This window comes from Xenopus tropicalis, chromosome 7, assembly GCF_000004195.4.
Source record: "Xenopus tropicalis strain Nigerian chromosome 7, UCB_Xtro_10.0, whole genome shotgun sequence".
Lineage (NCBI taxonomy): Eukaryota > Metazoa > Chordata > Amphibia > Anura > Pipidae > Xenopus > Xenopus tropicalis.
Genome location: NC_030683.2, coordinates 10,540,022 through 10,549,132, shown reverse-complemented (window position 1 = coordinate 10,549,132; position 9,111 = coordinate 10,540,022). Strand labels below are relative to the sequence as shown.

Sequence of the window (9,111 nt, the reverse complement as noted above, 5' to 3'; positions counted from 1 at the left end):
TTACTGAAATGCAGTTAACAGACAAGGGCTACTTTATTTATGCAATTATATACTTACATACGTGATACGTGAATTCTTTCAGGATTCATCATCCAAGGGTTCTCTGATACTCCTGAGCTTCATATCTCTCTTTTTGTGCTATTCCTTGGAATCTATCTCATCATTCTGCTGGGAAATCTCATCATATTCTTAGTCATTTCATGCAATCCTCACTTACACACCCCCATGTACATATTCTTGCTGAACCTTTCAATCATAGACATTTCTTTCTCCTCAACTATCTTACCTAATTTGCTACATATTCTTCTCACACAACAAAATAACATTTCATTCTTGGGGTGTATGACTCAAATGTATGTTTTTGTGGCCTTGGCTTCCAGTGAGTACTTTCTCCTGACGGCCATGGCATATGATCGTTATGTTGCCATCTGTGATCCCCTTCATTACATTGCCCGAATGAGCAGGAAACACTGTGCTGGGCTTATAACTGCAGCATCCACTGGTGGGTTTATTGTCCCTGTCAGCATAGTTACCCTTATACCTAAACTATCATATTGTGCTTCCCGTCTTATTAACCATTTTTTCTGTGATGTCACACCATTGCTAAAACTTTCCTGCAGCAGCACTTTTAGTGTGGAACTTTTAATTACCTTGTAGGGATATTGCTGGGTTTCGGTTCCTTCCTCCTTACTCTGACCTCATACATATTTATCATCTCTGCTATCCTGAAAATACAATCCTCAGAGGGGAGACAAAAAGCCTTTTCTACCTGTGCTTCTCACCTGGCCTGTGTGATAACCCTTTATGGGACAGCTGTTAGCCTGTATGTAAGACCCTTCACAAGTTATTCCCCAAAACGAGACAAGTATTTCTCACTGCTGTACATTGCCCTGGGCCCTGTGCTAAATCCTCTTATTTACACACTGAAAAATAGAGAATTTCAATCTACCTTTAAGAAAATGAGGCAAAGACTTTTAGCCTTTTTATTTTGTGTAAGTGTTAGCTAAAAAAGTCAAAATTTCAGCCTGGACAAGGTAGTTTTTCAGTACAGGTATAGGACCCATTATACAGAATGCTCGGGACCAAGGGTATTCTGTATAAGAAGTCTTTCCATAATTTGGATCTCCATACCTTAAATCTACTAAAAAAGCAATAAAACATTAAATAAACCCAATAGGGCTGTTCTGCCCCAATAAGGGGTAATTATATCTTAGTTGGGATCAAGTACAGGTACTGTTTTATTATTACAGAGAAAAGGGAATCATTTAACCATTAAATAAACCCAATAGGGCTGTTCTGCCCCCAATAAGGGGTAATTATATCTTAGTTGGGATCAAGTACAGGTACTGTTTTATTATTACAGAGAAAAGGGAATCATTTAACCATTAAATAAACCCAATAGGGCTGTTCTGCCCCAATAAGGGGTAATTATATCTTAGTTGGGATCAAGTACAGGTACTGTTTTATTATTACAGAGAAAAGGGAATCATTTAACCATTAAATAAACCCAATAGGGCTGTTCTGCCCCCAATAAGGGGTAATTATATCTTAGTTGGGATCAAGTACAGGTACTGTTTTATTATTACAGAGAAAAGGGAATCATTTAACCATTAAATAAACCCAATAGGGCTGTTCTGCCCCCAATAAGGGGTAATTATATCTTAGTTGGGATCAAGTACAGGTACTGTTTTATTATTACAGAGAAAAGGGAATCATTTAACCATGAAATAAACCCAATAGGGCTGTTCTGCCCCCAATAAGGGGTAATTATATCTTAGTTGGGATCAAGTACAGGTACTGTTTAATTATTACAGAGAAAAAAGAAATCAGTTTTAAAATTCTGAATTATTTGATTAAAATAGAGTGTATGGGAGACGGGTTTTCCATAATTTGGAGCTTTCTGGATAACGGGTTTCCAGATAAGGGACTTGTAAATTGTTCGTGTGCACTGTGAATACAAGAAAAATATAGCTTGTATGTTCTGTACATTGTCCTGGGTCCTTTGCTAAATTCTCTCATTTACACACTGAAAAATACAGACTTTAAATATTCTTTTAATAAACTGAGTAAAAGAATCGTACCAGTCACTTACTATATTAGGCCAAGGAGAAGCAGTCCCATAGTTTAGGAAACATTGCCCTAGGGGAATGCAAGAAAGACAAGCCTGGGTTGTGCTTCATTTAATGGACTGGTCTCACAATAAAGTTGAAGTTCTATACATTAACGTACGATACACTTTCTCCTTTCTCTGGTACAAATTGTGTTTTCTTCTAAACTCTTATATTGTTTATATAAATAAGTGATACAAAGGTTTTTAGCAATTAACCTTTGGCTAGGTCATGTATTGTCAAGAGATATTTTTGGAGTTGCTGGATGAACTCATTAAATTTTTAATGTTAACAAAATATTTTAATGTACTAAAGGGCGTTAAGACAATTGAATTCAAAACTTCCTGTAGCCATAGAGGAACAGGTTGAATGTTCAATAGTAATTACCGTGTTTTCCCGAAAATAAGACACTGTCTTATATTTTTTTAAGCTCCAAAAAATGCACTAGGTCTTATTTTCAGGGGATGTCTTATTTTTCCATGAAGAAGAATACAGTACACATTTATTCCATTGTTTGGGCAAGATTTATCGCCCAGCCCTATGTGGGTGTCTTATTTTCGGGGGGTGCCTTATTTTCTGAGGGGGGTGGAAAATTGGGGGGGTGCCTTACTTTCGGAGGATGTCCTATTTTCGGGAAAACAGGGTAGCATCTTTGGTTTTACCTCAAAATGTATGGACTAATATGTGATATGTGATATGAGTTTGATCATTTCCCTAAGGGACCAAACTGTAAATTATACCCTTAAAAACTGTGTTTAGTGATGTCATTGGTTATAATCGGAGCTTAGTGATGTGATTTCTGTCACATGACTCACTAAAATTTGTATATTGTAAAAAATAAAGTAACCCTGTTGTAAAATATGAGGCTATTAGAAGTCACCAAGGAGTTCCATGACCTGTAAAAAATATATGGTCATCGAACTTGGTGACTTATAATATCTTTAAAATTTTATAATAAGGGGTATTTTATTCTATATATATATATATATATATATATATATATATATATATATATATTGTATTAACAATTTAGTTCCACTTAATAAAGGGTATGTTTTAGATATGAGTGTTTATTAAATAAATGCAATATATTACCTAATTAAATACTTGTTCTGTTGGCACAAAAAAATTCATTCTTCATTCACGATTCAAATATTGAGTATCTTTATGTGCCCTTGTAGCTAATCCTGTCTCCTGATGGCCATGGCCTATGATTGTTGTGTTTACATCTATTAACCTCTTCATTATATCACCCAAATTAGCATGAAACGTTTCTTTATATAAAGTGAATGGGGCACAGGAACAACTCACAAGCTCTTGTCCATCTTTGGTTCCTGTGCGGAGAAAGAAAACCCATCCTAAACCCAAAAGGCTCCTGTCCTGAAGATCTGAGCTCAGAAACAGCAGCGGTTACCTGGCCATGACTGTAACATTCACTAACAGGCCCGGCAGGTTACCGGCAATGTCCAATAGTATATTTTTTGTTCGTTCTTTTTCAAATCTTTGGATAATTGACTACTTTTCATGGAAATTAGTGATGAGTGAATTTGTCCCGTTTCGCTTTGCCAAAAAATGTGCAATTTGTCACGTGCTGCGGAAAAAATGTTTTTTTGCCAGTAGTACGAATATTTTGTCGCCTGCCAAATTTTTGAAATCTAAATTTTTGCGCCTGTTTCACAAATAAATCTGCCAATGGTAAAACATTGAAATTCGCTCCAAATCCACACCTGGTGAATTATTTCGCTCATCACCAGAAGAAATCAGTTTATTTGAGGTTTCTAAAAATACACAACCCAGAAAAGTCTGAATGTTAGAAAACCTATTTTTTTGCAATTTATTTTGCAATAACACAGCAACAAATCAGAATTAAAAAAATACACCATCTAAACCCTGTCGAGATTATGTAGTCAAAGTCAAAGGCAGATGTCCTTTTTGTGCAACAACCCGAAAAAGTTGTGATTTTCGTGGTTTTGTTTGTACTTTTTCAGTTTGATAAATGCCTGCTATACATGGAAAAGAGTTAATTTGTGGTTTCTAAAAACTAAACACCAATGAAAATCTAAATGTTAAAAAATCCCACCCTAAGACAGGGGTGTCCATTTCAGTATACAACACAAATCATAAAAGGAATCCCTCTGGGCACTACCTACATACAGTACATGCCCTCACTACACTGGGCTCTTGTGGACTGCCAGTAACAAAACAGATATGTTGGGGTCACCCCTGTACTCATAATACTTCTTTGGTGGACTATTCAGCTTCCGGGCTTTATTCTTAATTCTTCACTCAGGGCTCGATTTATTAACACTTTTTATTCATGGTTCTAGAAAAAAAAAATCCGTAAAAAAACATGAATGTGAATATACTAGGGAATAATCTTAAGAACCACCAATAGAAAACAAGAACAATCCTTGAAATGTCACCAGAGAAAAGCTGGAGAATTTCAATAGAAGACATTGATAATGTCTCTATCAACTGTATTTATTTACATAGCCTCGTTGAAAATGAATGGAACGATTTGACTCTTGCCAGCATGCAAAATGGGAATATTCTGCAGCAATTTTTATTTTGAGTAAGCATTCAAGAAGAAAAGTTGCACGAGTTTTGTTGTGGTTATTTTTTTCAACTCGGCTTTTTTTCCCCACAAACTCAAATTTGTCTTTTTACCGTTTTCCATATTATTGATGTGTTCTTATTCTATCACGTAATGTTCTATTTGTTTTCCCAATATTTTGTAGTCCACATGGGCACAGTAATCAATATGTTACATTCTTTCTGGACATATTTGCTTGCCTTGCATGGAAACAATGTCCCCAAGCCCTGTCTCTTTTTTTTCTTTCATTTTTTTTTAGTTATGCAATGATTTTTAGTTAAACTTTTTAAAATCATCTGCTTTTGTGAATATTACTCTAGGGGGCTGATTTACTAACCCACGAATCCGACCCGAATTGGAAAAGTTCCGACTTGAAAACGAACATTTTGCGACTTTTTCATATTTTTTGCGATTTTTTCGGCGTCTTTACGAATTTTTCGTTACCAATACGATTTTTGCGTAAAAACGCGAGTTTTTCGTAGCCATTACGAAAGTTGCGTAAAATCGCCCGATTTTTTCGTAGCGTTAAAACTTACGCGAAAAGTTGCGCCTTTTTCGTAGCGTTGAAACTTAAAAGGTGCAAAGTTTCGCGTAAGTTTTAACGCTACGAAAAAAGCGCAACTTTTTGCGCAAGTTTTAACGCTACGAAAAATCGCCAGATTTTACGCAACTTTCGTAATGGCTACGAAAAACTCGTGTTTTTACGCAAAAATCGTATTGGTAACGAAAAATTCGTAAAGACGCCGAAAAAATCGCAAAAAATACGAAAAAATCGCAAAATACCGATCATTACGAAAAAAACGCAATCGGACTCATTTCGACCCGTTCGTGGGTTAGTAAATGTGCCCCTAGGTTGTGTTGGAATTATTTTCTTAAGGACTTCATTACATTACAAAATTCTCTAATGTTTTTTAAAAAAATCAAATTTATTTTGCCATAGGATTATATGTTATGGAAAACACTATTCGAATCACGTTCCATTTAATTTTTTATGTAAAATATCCCTTCTTTCTGTTTTGTGGTTTTTTTGTAATATATTTTTTAATAGTGTTTCTTTTTAACCCCTTTCTTTCTTCTGTACAATTTTTCTTTACCCTACACATTTGACCAAAAGGAATGTTCTGTATCCATCGTGGGTGATGATTGCTAGTTAGGATTACATAGTTATTATTTTTTTGAACACTGTAAAGTTGCATTTTTTTATATCTATAGATATATAATATATCTATAATATAACTTTAATATCTTAAAAAAATATATTTTCTGTACTATTTTGTACTAAGTTATAGACAGTTCTACATCATTTTATTTCAGAGACTATATCAAATTCTTTAGCTCATTTTCAAATCCCTTCCATATAAGGTGAGTACATGATGGCAAAAAATAAATGCATTTTGGTCTGTGCCCCCTGTCAACATTAAAACATGCATTCAGCTGAACTAATTTTAAAATTTTAAAAAGCAGGAATGTTTTCTTATTCAAAAATGTAATGAAAATGTGAATACCTGCAATTGTTAACTTAAGCATGAAAAGTGAAGAAGCCACAAAAAAATCCTACGACAGCTTCCACTGGCTTTACCATGACCTCTCGAACTTTTAGATGGCGTATTTAAGGTTTCAAATGGTTTTGACATATAATAAACGGTGAAAAGTTCACATTTTTTAAATTAAAAACAGATTTTTAGTATAATACAAAAATACAATTTTGATAAATCAGCCTCTTTGGGTGAAACTTTTGTGACATTTTGACACATAAAATTTGCATTCGCGTAAAAAAAAAAGGGGCAGTCACATCAAAATAAGTACATATTCGCTCATCACTAAATACAATAACAGCATCTGTAATAAAATGTTACATTTAGCTTTTTCCCTAGAGAAGTATTTTACCACATTTCACAATTTATATATTTATAGAGTAATAAGAATACGTGTTTAGAAAATTAGCTAATGATGTTGTATTCTCTATAGAATATTTTTTCTTACACTGCTTATATAAACTGTGTTATTTCCTAAAGAGACCGGCAGACTCTGTGCCCCTGCATGGAAGAACCTTCTGCTCCTCAGGCTGAGCAAAGACAAGATCTATCTGACTAATGTATTTGTATGATAAAAGGGTCTTGGCTTTGCTAGGAGAATCATAAAAGGCACCAGGCCTTGCAGTGTAGGAGAATTGCTTGGTTAGAATTTAGGTAAGTAATGGGGGGCAGTGTGGGTTCATAAGAAGCTTTTTCTTGATTACTATTAAATAAGTAAGTAAATGATTGATTTGTATTGACTATTCTGTTGGCATTTTAACACTAAAAAACTTTAAGACAAAATTGTATTAATTTAACACATTTAATGAATGCGAAAAGAAAAATATGATGGAGAAGAAATCTATGGTACAATTTAGAATTATCTAATAATTAATATCCACATTTCCTTCACATGATTTTTGTTTTCTTCACACACCTTGTTGAAATATTGACAGATAATCATTGCCATTTTGACAAAATGTGTAATAAAACCATCACAAAATGTCCTTTTTAGAATTGAGTGGAGTGAAAGTTCTGCAAAGCATATTGTTTAACAGCTTCTCCTCTGATTCTTCTGCCCACGTTGGGCCTTCCTCGTAGTTTTCATGGTGCCGGTGGGGGAGTTACTCAAATACACGGAGCTGTGATAAATTCTCACAAAATGCAGTGGTACCTGCCCATGTCTGCAACATTCACTAACAGGATCAGCCAGGTTACCAGAAATATTCAATACTGGGCCAGATTCAATTCAGTGAGGAAAAGGTTTATGACTTTAACACTCTATAAAAGACCATGGGAATAAAGTGAATTTGCAGAAAAGTTTTTGCTCCACAAATTAAAGCTCATCCATGAGTTTTCACGTGATAAACCATAAGATAACTTTTATATAAAATCACAATATAATTTGTGAAATACAGATGCTGAATACTTAATTTATATCATTATTTATTTACATATTTGATAAATTTGTTACTATAGTTTACTTTCATACACAGGAAGGAAGACTTGAACAAATGGTCTCAGAAAGTAAAGAAAATGTTTCAGGATTCATCATCCAAGGGTTCTCTGATACTCCTGAGCTTCAAATCTCTCTTTTTGTGCTATTCCTTGTAATCTATCTCATCATTCTGCTGGGAAATCTCATCATATTCTTAGTCATTTCATGCAATCCTCACTTACACACCCCCATGTACATATTCTTGCTGAACCTTTCACTCATAGACATTTCTTCCACCTCAAATATTTTACCTAATTTGCTACATATTCTTCTCACACAACAAAATAACATTTCATTCTTGGGGTGTATGACTCAAATGTATGTTTTTGCATCCTTGGCTGACAGTGAATACTTTCTCCTGACGGCCATGGCATATGATCGTTATGTTGCCATCTGTGATCCCCTTCATTACATTGCCCGAATGAGCAGGAAACACTGTGCTGGGCTTATAACTGCAGCATTCACTGTTGGTTTTCTTGATCCTGTCAGCATAGTTACCCTTATATCTAAACTATCATATTGTGCTTCCCATTTTATTGACCATTTTTTCTGTGATCTCTTACCATTGCTAAAACTTTCCTGCAGCAGCACTTTTAGTGCAGAACTTTTCATTTATATTGAAGGGACTTTGCTGGTTTTCAGTTCCTTCCTCCCTACTCTGGCCTCATACATATTTATCGTCTCTGCTATCCTGAAAATACAATCCTCAGAGGGGAGACAAAAAGCCTTTTCTACCTGTGCTTCTCACCTGGCCTGTGTGATAACCCTTTATGGGACAGCAATTTTTTTGTATTTGAAACCCACAACAAGTTATTCTCTGAAAAAGGACAAGTATTTCTCACTGCTGTACATTGTCCTGGGCCCTCTGCTAAATCCTTTTATTTACACACTGAAAAATAGAGAATTTCAAGCTTCCTTTACTAAAGTGAGGCAAAGACTTTTAGCTTTTTTACTTTAGATAAGGTTGGCTAAAAAAGTCAAAATTTCAACATGAACAAGGTAGTTTTGCAGTACATTGTACGTGTGCACTGTGAATACAAGAAAATCTTGCTTGTTTGTTCTGTACACTGTCCTGGGTCCTTTGCTAAATTCTCTCATTTACACACTGAAAAATACAGACTTTAATTCTTCTTTTAATAAATTGAGGCAAAGAATTGTACCAGTCACTGACTTTATTAGGCCAAGGAGAACCAGTCCCATAGTTTAGGAAACATTGGCATAGAAGAAAGACATGCCTAGATTGTGTTTATCTTAATGGCCTGGTCTTAAAAAAAAGTTGAAGTTCTATGCATTAACATATGATACACTTTCTCCTTTCTCTGGTACAAATTGTGTTTGCTGCTGAACCTCTAATATTGTTTATATAAATAAGTGGCTGTGTTGCCATGGGATGTAAGG

The 9,111-nt window shown here is 34.8% G+C and overlaps 1 pseudogene; it reads left to right on the top strand.

Moving 5' to 3' along the window:
• The first annotated feature begins 249 nt into the window (after nt 1-249).
• LOC116412149 lies at nt 250-8,671 on the top strand (annotated as a pseudogene).
• Nucleotides 8,672-9,111: the final 440 nt, after the last annotated feature.